Here is a 21,673-nt window from a genome sequence, read left to right on the forward strand (position 1 = left end):
CTGCCTTGTTCCTTTTTTGTTACAGCTGAGTGAGTCAACTCGTCTTCAATATAATAATAATGGGTTCCATTTATAAAGCACTTCATATTTGATTTCAAATCCCGAAGTGCTACAAGTAGTGAGCATGAACAGTATAAATAAACATTACACAACACAGTAGAATTAATAAAAAGCAATAAAAAAATAAATAAAATAAAAGGGTGATAAAAAGGTCTCGGCAAAGGCTCTTTTGAAGAGATGGGTTTTGAGGCCTTTTTTAAAAGCCTCCACGGTCTGTGGTGCTCTCATTTGGTCGGGGAGAGCATTCTACAGACTGGGAGCAGCCGAGCAGAAGGCCCGGTCTCCCATAGTACGGAGCTTAGTCCTGGGGGGTTTGAGGAAGTTGGAGTTGCTGGAGCAGGTGGTCCGCAAGGAGGTATGGGGGGTGAGGAGTTCCTTGAGGTAGGGAGGGGCAGTTCCATGGACACACTGGTGGGTGAGGACGAGACCTTGAATTCGATCCTCAGTTCCACGGGTAGCCAGTGTAGTGCTTTAAGGATGGGGGTGATGTGATCATATTTGTGCACCCTCATCAGGATCCTAGCAGCGCTGTTCTGAATGTATTGGAGCTTCTGAGCTTTTGTTAGGGATCCCGATGAGGAGTGCATTGCAGTAGTCCAGCCTGGAGGAGACAAAGGCATGGACCAGCTTTTCGGCGTCAGACAGAGTGAGTGTGGGGCGGAGTTTGGCGATGTTCCTGAGGTGATAAAAGGAGTTCTTGCACAGCTGTTTAATGTGGGCCTCAAAGGTCAGATGGGCGTCCATTTTAACACCCAGGTTGGTGACTATTGAGGAGAGGGTAATGTCCTGGCCGGAGAAGGTGATGGTGGTGATAGTGGATGACCGAACCTGGTGTGGGGTGCCAACTATAATGGCTTCGGTCTTGGAGCTGTTGAGTTTCAGGACGTTCTGCTTCATCCACGGCTGTATCTCCTCCAGGCAGGCAGTGAGTGTGGGTGAAGGCAGGGCTGCAGAGGAGGTAGGGTTGATCCTGAGGTACAGTTGGGTGTCATCAGCATAGCAATGGAATGATACTCCATGTCGGCTGATGATAGAGCCAAGGGGGAGCATGTAGAGTGTGAAGAGGGTGGGGCCGAGAACTGATCCTTGAGGGACACCACAGGTGACGTTGTGGCTACCCGACTCTGCCTCACCCAAGGAGACGTACTACGTTCTCCCGGTGAGGTATGATCTGAACCAGTCAAGGGGAGAGTCAGAGAGTCCGATGGTGGAGTGCAGACGATGGAGGAGGATGCCGTGATCGACGGTGTCGAAAGCTGCAGTGAGATCAGGTACTATCTAGTTTAACCTGAATTTGTGTAAGCACATAGACACATTTCTGTGGATAATCAGCACCTATTTGTTGTTTGGGTGCTCTGTACACACTTTTATTTTCCCCTTCTCCTTGTACAGGTGAATATTTTGAGTACCTGCCTTATATCACACTGGGGACTCTGGCTGTTGTTTCTGCCTTTTCTGTTATTTTCCTGGCAGAGAGTTTTGGACAACCTCAAACTATTCAACAGATGCAAAAAAGAGAAAGGTGGGTAGCTTATGGGGTAACACGTAGCTGAAAAGAACAACAAGGTATTGTACCCAAACAACCACAGAACTTCCTGATACTGGATGTTCAGACAAGATAATGGCAACAAAAACTGCAACAAAACATCTCATATCATTCTTTAATATAGCCACCAAAACCAACCCCTCCTTATCCTCATCATCTACTTGACTCTTGAGAGGATATGATGATGGTGGCATCACTTTTTAGAGTTTATAGAAGCCTCTGAAGCCCTCGCTCGTCCTGCAGGGTTGTCTGCTAGAGCCCACCGAGCAGAAAGGTGAAGAGAAGAACCCCATCTTAGCAGAAAGTTGAAGATTAGAATCCTCTCATCTCGAACGACCTCGTGCTTCCTTGCACGTGGCTGGGGGTGCTCTCTGCAGCCGGAGAGTGTGACCCTTTCTCTCTGACCCTTGGCCTTCAGAGCTGTCCTAGTTATTGGGTTAACACTTGATAGGGATGTTTTCCTGAGTGAAGACAACTCAAAGTAATGGATTAGCACATTATCATTTAATTACAAAAATAGGATAGGCCCCTCAGAATTATTTGGGAGCCTTCCTGACACATGCACATGCATAAATGTAAGGTTTGTGTTAGTCATTTAACATGCAAGAATCATATACTCATCAGTCCAAAGCAGAGAAATGTTATTGTAAGGTGAGCTAGTCCCTGTGGATATCACCCCTTCTCAATGATTCTAAATGTTATATTAATTCACCATTTACCTTTTGATAAAATATTAGTTTAACAGAAATACATTTTCTTTTCCATAAAACAGGTTTGAGAAATAAATTACCCAATATAAAATCAATTACTCAATATAATTGACTCTTCCCTCCCTTTTCTTACATATGTCACATATGAAATAATAATTTAGGAGTATATTTAAGCATGTTAAACCATTGGGCCCAGGAGTTCAAAACGTTTAATCCCTATCTGAGAAACATTAATTCATACCTTCATCTCTTCTTGTCTGGACTACTGCAATGGAGTTCTGTTCGGGGTCACCAGCAAAGCCCTGGACAGGCTCCAGTATGTCCAGAACTCTGCAGCCAGGCTCCTCACCCACACTAAGCCCTGGCAACACATCACCCCTACCCTCATCCACCTTCACTGGCTCCCGGTCAAGTCACGCATCCAGTACAAACTCCTCCTGCTAACTTACAAATCTCTCCACTCCCTAGCCCCTCCATACATCTCTGACCTCCTTCAGCCCTACACCCCCTCTCGTCACCTGCGGTCCTCTGACAAAGGGCTGCTCTCCATCCAGCGCTCCAAGCTGAAAACATTTGGCAACAGAGCCTTCAGTGTCGCAGCCCCCACCCTCTGGAATTCTCTCCCCTGTGCAATCAGGAATGCAGACACTCTGGACACCTTCAAAAAACACCTCAAACACCATCTGTTTACTCAGGCCTTTGGCCTCAACTAATATACAGTACTCAGCAACCTGTTCCTGTTTTTGTTTTCTTCAGCCTATGTCTCTTTATTATTACTTTTTGTTTTGTTACTTCCCATTGTAAAGCGTCCTTGGGTTTCGTGAAAGGCGCTATATAAATTGAAATTATTATTATTATTATTGATCAGATCAGATTTGGATTTTGGGGAGTTCAAAACCAAAAAACAGGATTAGGATCACTTTGATATCCGATCAGATCAGGAAATTCAATCCAAGCTTTAATCTGGATCAAATCTTCAAAACGGGTAGTTCAGACCGACAACACAGGATTGGGATCAGTTTGATCCCAAAAAACTGGATTATCCTGATCCCACCAGAGGGGTGGGTTTCCAGTGGATTACCAGAGCAACATGTACTGTACCATTTATTTTTAAAATATGTTTCAATTTAAATTAGATGGCAAAGTTTGTTAACTGAAATAATACACAATTTTTAGCCTTCATGGGAAATACATTGTATTTTTTCCATTTTTTGCTCACCTTTGTGGTGGCCTATTTTGTTTTCAACCAAATGTTGATGACATAAATGTTTATGCTCTTAAAAGTATCACAGCAAAGATTGTCAATCACAAATGTAATTTAGATTAAAGTAAAAATATCTTCAACAAAAAAAAAGTCCATCATCTGTCATCACCTTTCAAATAAAAAATTATAATTAATAATTCCTTACATTTATTATAGCGCTTTTTCAATGACTCAAAGCGCTTTACATATACACTAGGGGTGCACCGAATGGGAAATTCTTGGCCGAAACCGATACCGAAAATAGGAAACAGTTGGCCGAAAACCGAATGCCGAAAGGCCGAAAATGATTAATAGAAATATATATATATAATGTATACATTTTTTACCAATGTTGTTCAGCTACCTGATTATGGAAATAGACATGATTATGGCAAAACTTAACTTAAATAATAATCACTATTAGGCCTATGGGTCCATAAAACATTTATTCAGCACTTTTGAATGCATACAGTACATTTATATATGTCATGTATTATTGCTAAAAAACATTATATCGCAGTCTTAGTGTCGCCAACTCGTTTCTAATATGCAAAGACAACAAATGCGTCTATGATGTATTTTCGATCAGACGAGATCTCTCTCCCCGTCTGTGTGCGAGGGGGCGGGGCAGTTTACACACACGCAGCTGCTACATGCAGCGGAGCACACTGCGGAGATGGCGGAGAGAACGCGCTCCGAGGTGTGGTTAAACTTTACCCGTCTCGATGTGGAGAATACTTGTTACCATAAGTGCAATAAGAGTTTAGCATGTAAGCACGAGCAATTTGTCTAAACATTTAGCAAAAGTGCACCGCATGCAGACGGAGGAATGTACCGGGTTCGACCGTCTTTCTAGCAGCTCTGTAGCTCCATCACGAGTAACGTTTCCACGTCAGGTGTTATGTATGCTAGCAGCAACACACGGAGTTAACTACATGATACAAACATGGGTTAATGATTAGAGGAAACTGAGTTATTTAGTTTGTTAAAATGTCAGCTATTCTGTTTACAGTCTGTCATCAGATTATTTAATACGATTTGTTAAAGGCTCAGGGCAATCTCGATGACAAAGGTCAATGTTCCCCCCCCTGTGAGCCAGCCGCCGCGTCTTTATTACCTCATCACAACAACACGTTAGATTACCAACGTAAGCCTGTTCTGACATTCGGTGATATTTTTTCGGTGCTAAAACCCTTTCGGCCGAAAGCCGAAAGGGCCTTTTTAACCATTTTCGGTGGCCGAATATTCGGTGCATCCCTAATATACACACATTACACATGTCAGATACTGTGGACAATACCCACAGGAGCAAGTTCAGGTGAAGTGTCTTGTGTGAAGTGTGACACACCGGCTTTACAGCAGCGGCGGGTTTCACCCCTTGATCTGATGATCATTGAACAGCGCACTAAGCCACACCGTCCATCTTCACGCCTCGAGGTCATCGAGGCGCTTTTACAAGTACACATTGGTATTATACATGTACTGTGGACATTACCCACAGGAGCAAATCCGGGTGAAGTGTCTTGCCCAAGGACACAACGGCCTGACGCAGTGGCGGCAGGAGCGGGTTTCGAACTGGAGTTCCCCAGCACTCCTCCTTGATCTGATGATCGGATGCACAGACCACTGCGCCACCCGTCCCGGGTTAATTAGACATTATAGATGTCTGCAATGTGGTCTCTTGTCTTCCTTGTATTATTTTTCATGTCCACTATGGCGCTCGGTAGGATTAAAGCACTGATATTCAGGATCTAGTCATCTTGAAAAGTCGTAATCTGGATCAGGCTGATCCTATACTGATTTGCTTTGAACTCCAGGGACAAAATGTGGCCGACTTGTCTGATCCTGGATCACAAAAAATGGGATTTCAAAATCTGATCGGATCTGATTGAGATTAAAAGTTTTGAACTCCTGGGCCCTGGGCCCAAGAGTTCAAAACGTTTAATCCCTATCTGATCAGATTTATCTTTTGGGGAGTTCAAAACCAAAAAAACAGGATTAGGATCACTTTGATATCAGATCAGGAAATCCAATCCAAGCTTTAATCTGGATCAAATCTTCTAAATGGGTAGTTCAAACCGACAACACAGGATTGGGATCAATTTGATCCCAAAAAACTGGATTATCCTGATCCCACCAGAGGGGTGGATTTCCAGTGGATTACCAGAGCAACATGTACTGTACCATTTATTTTTTATGTTTCAATTTAAATTAGATGGCAAAGTTTGTTAACTGAAATAATACACCATTTTTAGCCTTCATGGGAAATACATTATATTTTTCCATTTTTGCTCACGTTTGTGGTGGCCTATTTTGTTTTCAACCAAATGTTGATGACATAAATGTTTATGCTCATAAAAGTATCACAGCAAAGATTGTCAATCACAAATGTAATTTAGATTCAATTAAAAATATCTTCAACAAAAAAAAGTCCATCATCTGTCATCACCTTTCAAAAGTAATTGCAGACAATAGCATCTCGCCTTGCACCACCACTCAGTCTCTCATTTAGAGGGAAATCCATAGGTGGGCCTAGATCATCAGCAGGTGCGAGGGGCTCTGGAGGATCATCGATGTCAGAGAGGGGGACTCTGCGATGGACAGCGATATTGTGTAGCACAATACAAGCCAGTGTTATTTGGCATGCTCCTTGGGGTTCCACTCTCAGATAGTTGAGGCATGCAAAACACCTCTTCAGTACTCCATTCAAGCGCTCAATGGCACACCTTGTTCTTCCATGGGCATTGTTGTAGCGCATCTGTGAAGGAGTGTTGGCCGTGGGAAAAGGTGTCATCACCCATGGTAGGAGTGGGTAGGCACTGTCGGCTAATATAACTCCATCCGGCCTGTTGGTTTGGAATTCAGTGAACAACCGGCTCTCTGTGAAGATATGTGCATCGTGGACTGAGCCAGGCCATCTCACAACACAGATGGCAAGGTCAGCATCTCCCACAAGTTGCACATTGATGCCTCCCTTTCCTGTTGACATATTCCCACTCCCTCTGACGAGGTGCTTGAATATGTACATGGGTGCAGTCGATCACCCCAATGGTGGTGGGCATGTCTCCCAGAAGAAAAAACTTCTGCTTCACTTTGGCAATCTGGCCATCAGTGGGAAAAGTCACAAAGTGATCCAGCAGGCGAGCCAGTGCATCAGACACAGCTGTCACCACTTCACCCACTGTTGTCCTGTGGACAACCATGCTGTCAGCTATGACCTCATAGAATGTTCCACATGCGTAAAAGCGCAGGGCAATGAGGACCTGTTCCTCTACAGTCAGAGCATGACTCCGCAAGGTTCTGCACTGCAGTTGTGGCCTGACCAGATCAGCAATGTAGTTGATGTCATCAAGTCCAAATCGAAAACGATTGTACAGTTCTTCTGTTGTGTACTGTTGGAGAGGTTTGGGGCGCTCGGTGTGGACCCTTTGGCGGTAACCTCTCCTTCCAGCATGGAAGATGTGAACAATCCCTGCCATGACTGTGTTCTGACTGTTGTTTCAGTCAGTAGGCCTACATCAGTCTCTGAATAACAACTAATTGCAAATACACACCTGGAATGAATGTCCAGATTGGTTAAGGCCTGTGGTTAATTATGTAATTAATAGCAAGGCCAGATAAAACTAATTGCTGACCTGACCAAACCATTGAGTTGGAAAGATGGACAAAAAGGGGCCTAATTTTACATCTGCTGAGACCCATGCACTGCTGCTGGGTGTAAGGAACAATTATGACTCCATAGTTGGTAGCTTTAACAGAGAGGGTGGAGCGACTAAAGTAAAGAGCGGAATATGGATGGAAGTTACAGACAATGTGAATGCCACAGGATCTGGACACAAGAGGACGGTGGACCAAGTGAGGTTGAGGTGGAAGAATTTGAAGCAGCAAGCTATCAAAGACCACAGCCAGGCTAAAAACCCACAGACGGGTAACAAACCACATAAAAGGGGACAATACGGTACTTGATATCATTGGTGGTCAGCAGTCACAATCTTTACATGGAATACCAAACGTTGTACTGGATGGTGAGTCGCAAGTATGTGTGATGTTATCCTTGTTCCTATAGAACTACAATTATTATCTTGTATAATTGTTATTTTCATAGTACTATAATGGCTATATGTCTTACATAGCATCCTAGTACTACAATTTTCCAGGTTGCATGCTTGTGATCATCTTATTAAGGGGTATAAAGTATATTGATAAACTTTCATTTCAGGTCGTCAATGCCCATGATGTGACACACACCATTGAAGATGAGGTCCTCCTGACCCATGTGGATCCAGAAGCTGGACCTTCAGCCAGGCCTGATGACACACTGCAAAAGCCACCTCTAAAGAGAAAATGCAAGCGCACCAGAAAACCAGAGCAGAGGGATGATGCCTACGAGACTCTGCTGAGCCGTGAAACGGAGAGGGCAGAGATGCAGATCCGTCTGGCCGAAGAACAAATACAGCTGTGCCGGCTTCAGCAAACTGAAACCTCACTGAGAATTCAGCTCCTCAAAGCACGCCTGGATGATCCAGCTGCCTTTGAATTAATGCTTTATTGTTGTTAGCCTAGTGGGAGTATTTTTTTTAATTACAATTTCATTATGATTTGATGTCCTTTATGTATTTAAAAATATAGTTAAACATTATAGATGTCTCTGCAATGTGGTCTCTTGTCTTCCTTGTATTATTTTTCATATCCACTAGATGGCGATCTGTAGGATTAAAGCACTGATATTCAGGATCTAGTCATCTTGAAAAATCGTAATCTGGATCAGACTGATCCTATCCTGAATTGCTTTGAACTCCAGGGACAAAATTTGGCCGACTTGTCTGATCCTGGATCACAAAAAATGGGATTTCAAAATCTGATCGGATCTGATTGAGATTAAAAGCTTTGAACTCTTGGGCCTTGGTCATTCAATTCAAAGTTCATCTTTGTACAAGAGCTGGAAGAACATGTCCGTCAGTCTCCTCCCTTTATGACACCGAGTGTCTGGTGTGTAAAGTAGGGATGTGCATATCCATCACTGAGGCCGATGCGATGTGCATCTCGATACGTTGCCAACGATACGATACATTAACGATACCTTTGAAACACCAGGCGATGCGATACGATTCACCCCTGTTGCGATACAGTTCGATACGATTTGATTCAACATTATGCGATACGGGGCGATATGATGCGATTCAACACGATGCAAAATAATGATACTTCAATATGGTACGACAGAGGATTTTTGTTTTATTCCTCATATGCAGCAAATCATAAATTAAAAAAAAAGTGCTTTACATATTTGGTTCTCTCTACTAGTGCATCCCATCATGCTGTTGCTTTTTGACCTTAAACAAAACAAACACTTGGACCTTTTACAAACTGGCCTTTTCACAAGTGTGAATGCATAAATTGAAGGTTTGTGTTAGTCATTTAACCTGTTAAGCCAGAGAGACCCCGGTTCCGGGGGCCTCCTGCAACATCTTGCAGGAAACAGTGTCTGAGGGCAAGTTCATTTAATAAACTATGAATGTTTTATATCCATGTAACGGAAGAAACTCATCTAACTGACCATTTAAAATTTTTTTTTTTTAAAAAACCCACAATGCTAACGCTGAGCCTCTGAATTAGCAACGAGCGAAAAATGCTAACAGATGACTGCACCGAAATTCACTCACAAAACTTTATTATTTATCTTTGCTGCACATCTCAACCCATCGTTTCACATCGTGAGGAGACACAGAATCGAGGGGTACCCTCATTATCACTCAATTATACGAACTCTCTGAGATAATAACAAGAACAGACATCAAAACATATTGAGCTAGGTAGCTAAAAACGGCAACATGGCTCACCTGTGTGGTAGTCTGGTCAAAAGTGGTCTTCAATGGCATTACAAAGATAAAAACGATGCTGAAGTTAATCCATAGGTTAATCTAATGTGTCTGTGTCCCTTTGAAATGATTTCTGATCATCCATGAGCAATAAATCTGCTTTTCGGTTTTGAGAAGTCAGAGCTAAAGACAGCTTCACTCTGGAGCAAAACTGGGTACGCGAAGCCCCCACCTTTTTGTTTTACCATGTGAGTCTGTGGGGAGATTCCCCTTTGATTCTATTGGCTCTAATGGTCAGAAAGAGATGTCAATCACCAAAATCGACCAATGGGTTCCAGCGAAACGGTAAAACCCCGATTTCCACCCAAATCACCTCAGAGGTGGAGTTTATTTTGCTAAACCTCTCTGAAAAGGTCAAATGTCACTTGTTTTGCATCAATCTTGATACAGGGTACTTATTATATGTTGTACTTTGGATTCCTAAAGCTTTTAGTCTACCTTACCATCATCCAAGGGCAGGGGCGGACTGGCCATCTGGAGAATCTGGAGAACCACAGAACGGCCGGTCATCAAGGGCCGTTGACGGCCGGTCGTCAAGGGCCGTTGACGGCCGGCCGGCCCTTTTTAAAATACATAGTTTAACGTCATAATTTAAGTTGCGCTGACGGCCGACAGAGGGCGACAGCGGCCGCTAATGCAGTTGTGTGGTTCTTATCTGTCAAATAATCACACGCGAAGAAGAAAAAAGACCGGCCACACGAAGAGAAGGGATTAAACGCCGCGGCAGACAGGGAGAATGAAAAAACATGGATACAAATCAAAGAAAACGAAAAGAAAAAGGTGGGGCCGAGAAGGCAAGAGAACAAAAGGTGAAGTCACTCGCAGGTGAAGCATATAAATGTTGCAAATTGACAGACCTTTTTGGCAGCAGCGCTGCTACAAGCACTATCAGCAGCAGCTTAGAACAAGTGCAAGATGATGAAGAGATGCAGGGTTGTTGGTGGTTCCTAGAGTCTCTAAAAGTACAATGGGAGCCAGAGCCTTTTCTTATCAAGCTCCACATTTGTGGAATCAGCTTCCAGTTTGTGTTCGGGCGGCAGACACCCTATCCGTTTTTAAGAGTGCGCTTAAGACCTTCCTTTTTGATAAAGCTTATAGTTAGGGCTGATTAGATTCAGCCCCTAGTTTTGCTGATATAGGCTTAGTTTGTCGGGGGACATCTTACTTCTTCCTTCTCTCTGTCTATACCTGTGTACTCTCATGTTCCGATTAACCCAGCTTCCCCACATTTCTTTCTTTTTGGTGTCTATATACGCTGGGATCCGGAGTCATGGATGATCCTGCGGTCCTGTGTCCTGCATCGCGAGCCCTGGATCTTGAGTCGTGGCTGTGGTCCTGGATCATAGGTCCTGGATGGATATCCTTGTGGATTCATCTTCCTATTATACACACAAGCATTTCCAAACATTTGGACTACCTATGTTGCAAATGTATTATCTTTTCAATTTACACACGGCATCTATTGCCGTCCTGGGAGAGGGATCCCTCCTCTGTTGCTCTCCCTGAGGTTTCTCCCATTTTCCCCTTTAAAACTGTGGGTTTTCTACTGAAGTTTTTCCTTGTACGATGTGAGGGTCTAAGGACAGAGGGTGTCGTATTGTCATACTGATATTTTTGTACAAATTGTGAAGTCCACTGAGACAAATGTAACATTTGTGATATTGGGCTATATAAATAAACATTGATTGATTGAAGAGAATGATGAGGGTGCGAGTTCAGATATACAGCCGTTCATGATGAGGGACAGAGTTGAGCTGGTGGAAGAACCAGCTCAACTGGCACGTATACAAGTGCAGGGCAAGAGCAAGAGGTGGGTGAGAATTATCCCTTGAACTCAGTGGTGTTTTCTCCTGGAGGCCAAGGGAAGCCAGGCTTCCCCTGTTTTTTTGGATTATAGTTCTAATTTTAATAAATAAATAAAAACACTTTGTTTAGTTTCGGTAATTATTCTGCCGGCCCATCTCTCCCCCATTCTCATTGAGTATTTTACAAAGAGTGAAACAGCGCCCCTCTAGATGTTATGGTGAAACAGTAGATTGCACTCTCTGTTGCGAGAGGAGGCCAGCCGAAATTGGCTTCCCTTGGTGAAAACAAATTGAGGGATTGACCAATCAGATGAGGCTCACGTCATGCCTCACAATCCAATCAAATTGCATCAACTTCAGTTCGTACTGTAACTGTCATCACCACCCTCAAAAAGTAGCACGCAACTATGGAGGGTGGAGATTTGGAGTATTTCATCAAAAATAATTGTGCTAAACTTCCGCTACAGCAGCAACTAAAAATGAAATCTGATGACAGGCCAATGCCCAAACTGGAGCTGTGTACAGAAAGGAAAAAAGGAGCGAATCGGACGTAAAACTTAAAATAATAAACAGCGTATTTCTAACATTTGACATTTCATGTGGCCGGATGGGTCAGTTTCCAGGGCTGAATTTTAGTCCCAGTCCGCCCCTGTCCAAGGGTAGTTTTCACTGTAAGTAAAAAATAATTTTTGGACGGACACTATAATTTACAGTTTTTTACTATGTTCAATCTGAATTTCTTTAAAATAAAAAAACATCTATATTGATTCTGACTTTTCTACATCCAACTCACAGGTTTATCATTACTTTGAGATACAATATTATTAATGTAACCCTTTTAGAAGGGAAGATATGGTCATTTGTTCTGGGAATGTCATTTTCGAGCCTGAGACCTGAAATACAGGCTCAGGGCTTAACAGGTTAAAACAATAAAAACGCTGCTGAAGTTAATCCATAGGTTAATCCAATGTGTCTGTGTCCCTTTAAAATGATTTCTGATAATCCATAAGCAATAAACCTGCTTTTCCATTTACAGATGTCAGAGCTAGAGACAGCTTCACTCTAGTGCAAAACTGTGAGAGTGAAGTCCCTACCTTTTTGTTTTACTGTGTGTGTGGGAAAATCCCCCTTCGATTCTATTGGCTCTAACTGTCAAAAAGAGATGTCAATCAGCAAAATCGACAAAGGGGGGCCAGAGATATGGAAAATCCACCCAAATGGCCCCAGAAGTGGGTTTCTTTTGCTAAATCTCTCTAAAAAGGTCAGATTTCACTTGTTTTGCATCAATCTTGATACAGGGTACTTATTATATGTTGTACTTTGGATTCCTAAAGCTTTTAGTCTACCATCCCATCATTCAAGGTTAGTTTTCACTATAAGTACAAAATATGTTTTGGACGGACACTATAATTTACAGTTTTTTACCATGTTCAATCTGAATTTTCTTTAAAATAAAAAACATCTATATTGATTCTGACTTTTCTATATCCAACTCACAGGTTTATCATTACTTTGAGAAAACATATTATTAATTTAACCCTTATAGAAGTGTAGTTATGGTCATTTGTTCTAGTAATGTCATGTTTTGAGCCTGAGACCTGAAAAACAGGCTCAGGGCTAAACAGGTTAAAGAGAGATGTGTCTCGGCATATTAAATCATGTCACACGTGTCAAATGAAAGGTAAGCCAATTCGGCACTGCTCGTTTAGTCCTGGGGGTCAGCTCCTGGTTTTGTTGCCAAGGGCTAGTTTGCCGTTTCTAGAAAAACATTCCGGGGCTTTCCATGTGTTGACTCAAGGGACTGACCACAATTGTTTCCTGTCCACACCAAAGCATAGAAGGAGAGCTCCTAGTTTGTTTGGGTTTGCCTGACATTACAGTGCTGTCTGGTCTTTTAGATCTACTCTGTCCCTCTTAAATCGCTTCTTCAGGCGCTGGAGTTGCTGAGTGGGCAGGGGAAGGTTTGTTGGCTGGTACAAAAAGGAGTATAGACGTCAGTCTGGAGTTTTGAAGGCTAATGTAGCTGTATTGTTTTGGTGAGAAGAGGGTCCTGTTGGGTAGTTGACGGTGTTCTTAGTGGAACTCCTTTCTTTATGGGGGGGAGTGTGACGACCCCTACACACCACGTGGGGTGCCGTCTGTTCGTGTGTGTTTTGTGTGTGATTGCAGGTTCCAGCTGCATCTGCCTGATGAGCTAAACCTGCCGGAAGCATTCAAGAGGAGCCAAGCCGGATACGTCGCTCTCTCACTCCGTTGGGGCACTCTCTCCGTGCCAGCCTTGGGGACCTGTTGCTGGTTCCATTACTTGCTTGTTTATTATGAATAAACTATTCTTATATTCATACCCCTCATCTCGCCTCCCAGTTTTATGTTGCAGCCCAGGAGCCGGGTTGTAACACATGGTATAGTTTATAATCTATGAATCGAGAAGACTCAGTATCAACTGTGTGCAGCTTTCAAAAAACAATTGTGAGAAACCTATTATGCAGGAAATGTATACATTTGTTGAAGAACAAAGATATCTGATTTTGGAGGAAAAGCTTCATCCCCTTAACATCTGAGTTATTACTGAAGGCATAGCATGAATGATAGTGGATGTCTGAGGGTGTCATTACTGAGAAATGTCAAACAAAATCAAAACCTTACATCTGAAAACAGGTTTGCATTCCTCCACTTAAGGCAACGTTATCATTGGAAACAATAAAAGCTAATTGTTTTGATGTAGAATCTATCAATTGAATCGTTAGAGCAGAATAGAATGGTCGTATTGTAGCCTGAGTTTCGTGCAACCTCTAGTTTTACCAGGTGGAAACATCGTCCATATAATGTGAATACATGTAGAACTAGACAGTAAGAGGCCCCTGACATTAGGCCTATACTAAAAATAGTAGGGGCTTTTAACAGCTTGCCAACTTACAGGCATCCTCTGCATAGCAGTATGAATATCCTTAAAAAAAAAACCCACTCTGTGGTAACGAGAGTCATATTTCTGACCCAAATGCCCTAACGGAGCGTCCACACTACAGCTTCAAAAAAAGCTTGGAGCTGGGCGTGTCTGAAGCTTGGGGATTTTATTCAAGCAACGCGACCAACAACCAATCACATGAATCTCCCGCCCCCGACATACAAAGCAAAAACCCCCGGGGATTTTATGGGAGCAATATATATATATAAACTCCCCAAACAGGCGAAAACCTACCACTTTCACCCACTGTCTCTGCCACCTCCCTCCATGCCTGGTTCCTCCGGTTTGTATCCCGGTAGGTGAAGAGGGTCTGGTCATACAAAACCGGGTGATTTGCTACAGCGATAATTAGTTTCTCCTCCATCTTTTTTTGAAATATAGAAATGAACGGCGGGATATCTCTCCCAGCTTAGACGCGGTTTGATTGGCTACGGCTTGAGCTGTGAGATTTTCCGAAACGGGATTTGATTGGCTGGTGCTGGCTACTCCGGCGTTTCCGGCATCAACTTCTGACGGCGGAGACGGCAGAGACGGACCGCTATGATACCCACAATTCAGTTCGGCGAAAAGGCGAGGCAACGTGACGTCACCCCATTCAAAGTGAATGGGCAGATTGAAGCTGTCGACGCTGTCGACGCTGTAGTGTGGACGGGCCGTAAGTGAAGCCGTTAGTCTCATCTGACTGACCCAAGGGTTGGTGCTGGTGTGACAGGGAGGCTTCCAAGTGTTCAAAGCAGAGGTCAAGCTCTCAGTTCATGGCTCAGTGGGGGGAGCAGACCCACGTGAGACAGTATCAACGGCTGTAATGTTCAGTTTGAGAAGTGTCATTCTCTCTGGGAGCAGGAAATGGTGTCCATTCTCGGATCAGACCATTCATGTCATGTAGAGCAGCCATAGCATCTCTGTGACTGCACTCAGCCGGACTGTAGCAGGGTATAACTGGGTGACTTTTAGTGAAGCCGTCCAAGGCCATAGACAAAATGGAACCACGTACCAACAAAAGGGACACAAGGTCATCAATGTCTCTCTTTACCTTTGGCCTAATTGTAAAACAAATTAGTGGAAAAAATGTGGAACACTAATCCATCATCAGGTGACATTTAGAGTTGATTTAAATAATTACTTATGGGTTGAAGTCAAATTAACATTAACATTAGAACTAAAGTCGGTCAAAATTGGACTTGCACCACATATCAGAATCTAATCAATACACCATCTTCCCAGCTCCGTAATGAAAAGGACAACAAGATTAGGTACATTACGGGAGCGTTACAACACCCAAACATGCACACGTATCTTATTCTAGTAGAGATTAGAGGACAAGGTCTAATGTTGTGAACACAATTATCAAGTCAAAGTTACTTTATTCATTTTATCTTATGTCCCCCATTTAATTTAAAAGATAATCTTAAATTATTAATAACTTTAAAGAAGACAACAATTTACAATGTTGATAAGGTGAATACTTATCCAAAGTGTGTGTGTGTGTGTGTGTGTGTGTGTGTGTGTGTGTGTGTGTGTGTGTGTGTGTGTGTGTGTGTGTGTGTGTGTGCGTGCGTGCGTGCGTGCGTTTGTGTGTGTGTGTGTGTGTGTGTGTGTGTGTGTGTGTGTGTGTGTGTGTGTGTGTGTGTGTGTGAACAACTTGTCTGCCCAAGGTTAAAACATTTGGGACAGCAGTGAGAATGTGACGCGCTTGTTATGAGAAACAATTTGTTGCTTAGACTGAACTCGAAGGAAGCTCGACTGGAGAATTTAAAATAAATCAAAACACTTGTACATGAATGAAATACATTTTACTTTCAGCTTGAGCTGGGTTCAATACTCTCTTTATGGTATTTAAATTGGGCTCAAGTAGAACCCCTACATGAATTTGGCTTGCAACACAAAGTGATACTGATCTCCAGGCCCGGCTCCAGGATGAAATGACTGAGGGGGCTGTTAAAAAATCCGAGGGGGCGATTTTTTTTCTCTCACAACAACGAAAAAAACTGGCAAAGTAATGAATTGACACACCAAGCTTTTTTCCTTCTCACTGCTCTACAATCTCTTTGCTTCTTTATTTGTATTCCGGATTTACCCCTCTCATTCTGTTATTTTCCTCTGATCTTTAATAACAGATAGTACATTATTAGATGGCTGCACTTTGGTTAACAGACTAACATTGATTTCCTCCATGTATAAATTGGCTCTGTAATTATACCATAACCTTTTCTCCTCTATCCCTTAACTCATCTTCCTGCTATCTATCTAGAAAAATGTATCTGGCTCCCGTGAGTTACTACAAGCTATAAAGTAGATTTTAAAAACGTTTTATAGAATAAAAGCTCACTGCAGGACGTTGTAGAAATGCGTGTGTGCACCACGACAAAAGAGCCTCATTCACTTTACATTGGGGTTGTTTGCCTGGTGCAGACACGTAAATGTAACAAAGTTTGTGAGTCCACCACGCAATGCAGTGTTAAGGAGTCGTGGTGGAGTCACGCATTCTGGTGAGATCAGGTTGGACAGTGGACAATGACAAACCTAAAACCTAGGATTGATAAACTGTGTAGGAGCCACCAAGCCCACCCCTCAGGGAACAGGTATACACAAAGAGACACACACATAGTGAAATGACAAGGACTGTTGTTTATATATATGAATATAAATATGGTTATTGTTAATATTACTGTTGAATATTATATATAATATTATTAAGACAGAAATCACTTTAAAAATGCTTTAAAAATATGTTTACTGTTGATATTACTGTTTAATATTGTGTTAAGAATGTTTATAACAGAAGACACAATGAATGTAATGAATGACAAACAAAAGATAAATACAAAAAATGTTTAGAAGAATAACTGATTATTAATTATTAATACAAATATATATTAAGAAAATGTATTAAGCTGTATGATTAATTTGTCATATTTTCCATCATAATGTACTCATCATTTAAAAAAAAAATGGCAACAGGGGGGTCCCCGCCAGAGGATAATGCAATATGGGGGTCCTTGGCATGGCAAAGTTTGGGAACCCCTGCACTATACTATAGATATAGACTATACATAATAGGTACTACTATGTTACACTAGATCGGATTCTATGGAAAACAACAAGAACTTCCTTATATAGAAACCGAAGTCCTGAAACTCGACTATTTTCTTAGTACCCCCACTTATTGGTCTAGCCCAGGGCTATTCAATTACACATTCAGTTGGGCCAGATTTTATAACTACAAAATTCAGCTGGGCCAGACATTCAGCGGCCTGTAAAAAGCGGGTAATGACACATTTTAAACCAACACATATTACTGCGATGAAAAACATGCCAATTGTATTCATTGTTCATCTAACAAAGGTACGTCAAAAAGTGCATAAAAACACAACAAATTTGCATTAATTTAACAGAATCTGAGGCATCTCAAAGTGCATTAGAAAAAAAAAGTGCACAGTTGTAGCATTACATTTGTTTGCTTTAGAAGTCAAATATTCAGGTTATGTTTTTTTGAACCAGGCACATCACAAAGTGCATTTAACTGAATACAATAATAGAAGTCTTAATAAATGTCCTCACATACAAAATAAAATTGGATACATACATGCACATCAAAAAGTGCATTAACAAACAGTTAAAGAGCTCCAATGTAACAAAAAGAGGTAGTACTCTAGCAATAGGCCTACTATTTTTTCACTTTTCAAGTAATAACAAAAAAATCATACGTTTTGATCACATTTGACCAGACACATTACAAAGTGCATTTAAATGAATACAAAAAGAACTGTCAAACCTTTCAGTGCACAAACCCATAACAAGGGATAAGGGTAACTAACATATGAATGAATACTACACTACACGTCTACTATAGTCAGGGGTGCACATAACTTTTTTGTCCTGGTTCTCAAAGGAGCACCTGGAGATGTTGCTTGGTGCTCATCCTTAAAATGAAATAAACCGTAACTTTTGAGGGGGTCTTTATTTGCCAGACACACGGCACTGAACACACATGCAGAGGTGAACACAGAACACACATGCAGAGGTGAACACAAGACAACATTAGCACGACCAGTAATCCTACAAGCTGTCATCACTACCCTCCTGACTGTTCTCCTCACTGTCTTCCTCTCTGTCAGACATGGTAGCTGATGATGTAGGCCTACTAATTTATCTCTGGTTGAGTCTGCGATTAGATGCTTGCATCCACAAGTCAACAGCTGGGTTTGGGTTGAAAGTCTCTGTTGTCATCTTAGAAAAGTGGATGTAATGATGTAATCAAATAACCAATAACCTACCATAGCCAATAACAAATGAATGTAACTTATTTTATTTGTGTTGTTCATTCATATCTTATTTTACCTTAAAAAAAAAAAAATGTATCTCTCCAGTTTTAAAGGATATTTTTGGTTACTGTCCTATAGTATACATTGGAATGATTTCAAACCTGTTTATCCCAATAATTATAAAGGAGTGCCTTGGAAATATGTGTTTACATAAATTGTGACCAAATCGTTTGAACTTAGACTAAAGTTAACTATCTAAACACTCAAGATTACTTTACCTCACTGAGCTGTATTATCAGCCTCTCAGTCTGACTGGGAGGACTCTCTCTCCACATTATTCTAGAAACATCTTCTTCTTATATCCGTTAGAGCAGCTAGCACCAGATTCTAATAACAGCGCCGGTACCGGTGCACCCTCCCTCACTCCCTCCCTCACTCGCATTTTGGCTGTGAGCTGCGGTTGCCAGATAAGCCAACATCCCCCATTTTCATCACTTACATCGCCCATCGTACAGGGCAAATGAAACGTGTAACCGGGGTGAAAAGGGTGTACATTTACTTAATTGTGAATATCGTTACATCAAGGCCGAAAATTAGGATGAGCACCAACGGTCAAAAAATTGTTTTCCCCTCCCAAAACTGCCAGCGCAGCGCCTCCACAGATCTGGCGCCCTAGGCGCACATCTATTACGCCAGTGCTACGGGCCGGCCCTGAGTTCATATGCAACTCGCAAATATATTTCTCTCTTCTCTCTCCTCCCTTCTCTCGACCCCCCTTTCCCCTCTCCCTCTCCCTCTCTCTCTCAATGTTGGTGCGCAAATGCGCCTTTTTTCAAATGACCCGGTGCTCTTTTTTTAGCGGAGGTGCGCATGCGCACCTGCGCACGAGTTATGTGCAGCCCTGACTATAGTAAACTAGGTGCTTACTATCACCTCATTTGTGATTTGTCATCGCTGACTTTCTCAATGGGAGAAGTGACATTTTTGACTTGAGCGCATCTGCTCCACAAGATCAATGACCGTTTTGTCTCTGTTTACGCTTCAGAGTTGAGAGAGACATGTTTTAGAGTTGCTATCATAGGACCACCGTTACTAGCACCACTAGATGCACTTTCAAAAAACGTGTTGCGTTGTGGTTTGGTGATTTCTATGCAATGCGGAGTGTTGCGTTCAAGGTCTGTACTAGTGTAGGAATTTGGCCACGGGAGGCTGGGCCACTCGGGAGTTGGTTCTGGGCCGCATATGGACCGCAGGCCGCCATTTGAATAGGCCTGGTCTAGCCCATGGTCTAGCCCCACCTTAGCACCAGGAGAAAAAAAATCCTGGCGCTGTGCCTGGTTCCGACTATAATTTTCATTAACTTTTGAGAGGTAGGCAATGTGGAAACAACATAGATGGTACTTTTTTTCTTCTTTTTTTCTTTTATTTGTTCAGGGAGTTTAAAAGACACATTGATAGCTGTTGCATTAGCCTACACAGTATGTAACTTTTTGACCACTGTATATTCCAAATGACACCTGATGGGGCTGAACCGGGGCTACCCAGATTTGTGACGGGGATTTATCCCCATTGTAGCGTCATCTTGAGTTGCCGTAAAATATGACGAATATGACGGATGACGGATGCGACGGAAATACACCCGAACATATCTGGTAGCCCGAACATATCTGGTACTGACACCGGAATAAGTGCCTCAGGGAAGATTACGCAAATGAAGCCGCTGACGTCACTTCTTCTTCTTCTGCTTTGGGTTTACTGGCAGGCCGCAAACAACTTCACGGCGTATACTGCCACCCGAAGTCCCTGGCCGGAAGTCCCCGGAGTTGGGGACTGGCTTCAGTAGAAGCTGCTGGGACTCCCAGCAGCTTCTACTGAAGCCTTCCGAGTAAATCGCCAGAACGCCGACACCTCCTCATCTCCACCGCTCCCATGTTTTTTTGTGTTGCCATAAATTAGTCTCTCTCCGTTGGTGCCAGTGCCCTGGGCTAATGCTAATGCTAATAATGTAATGCCAGCCAATACAATGGCGGCTTCACAAAACCTTTCAGAGTTTTACGGGGCGTGGTTTGCAATTCGCCCAGCCAATCAGAAATTGGAACTTGTTTCTCCCCAGGAAAGTACCTGCTCTCTAGCAGGGACTGAAAAGAGGGAAAAAGTTCTCATGAACTAAGTTCTCTTTTTGGCGTGAACGCAAAAATCGAAAAGTACGGGGAAAAGTACTCCTGTGTGAAAGCGCCTCTTGATAAACACTGTCACATTGCCTGGTTCATCAAATATCCTGGGATGTGCTAATCAGAGATGTTTTACTTTAGTGTATTGTCTGGAGATGATATTATGCATACTCTGGATGTTTTGTGGCTTTATGTCTAAACTTGTAGCCAACACTTCAAACTTGGATATCTAGAAAGCAAAAATAACTGCAGTTTTCTGACTCAATTGATAATGTTGAGCATTGTTTTTGGTCATTATGAAAGCAATGAGTATATTTGCACGCTGCCTTAAAATGTTTTAGAAAAAGTAGGATTACATCAGATTTTTCTCAGCATTCAAGAAACAAATAAACATTTCTAAAACGTAAACTATTTATCCGTCACTTGTATTCTTTCATAAAAAGTCATTGCAAAAATACTTTACTTACACTATACAAATCATTATTTACATGATGTCCCTGTAATCACCACCAGATGTCAGCAAAATAAAGAGTGATTAGACAAGAAAAACAAGTTCCATCTCTGAAACAGACCATTTTTTAAATAAATGGAAGAAAATATGGACTTGTTATTTCAAATCTTTTAATTACAGCATTTTGTATAACATGCATTTTCAGCACGAGACAACCAATACAAGGATTTGTATGACGATCTAACTGTTAGACAAATCTGGGCACTGCTCACGGTTGCAGTATATGCTGCTATGAAGGTGTGTTCTTATCATCTCCCTATGACCCATTCTCTTATTTCACGGTATAGTCAAAGACTGAATTCCAACCCTATTAAGCATTGGATGTATCCAGTAAAAGCAGAGGATGGAGAAAAAAAACCATTCCATTTACATTACAAAATGTTTACAAAAAAACATTACATTTTAAACCAGCCATAACCGTGCACGTATAATGCACGCATCGTCATTGTGGCTGGCTAGGCGGGGTTGACGTCCAGGGCCAGGTCAAAATAGGATCAGTGAGGAGGAATTTCCTCAGC

The sequence above is a fragment of the Gymnodraco acuticeps genome, unplaced genomic scaffold (assembly GCF_902827175.1).
Source record: "Gymnodraco acuticeps unplaced genomic scaffold, fGymAcu1.1, whole genome shotgun sequence".
Lineage (NCBI taxonomy): Eukaryota > Metazoa > Chordata > Actinopteri > Perciformes > Bathydraconidae > Gymnodraco > Gymnodraco acuticeps.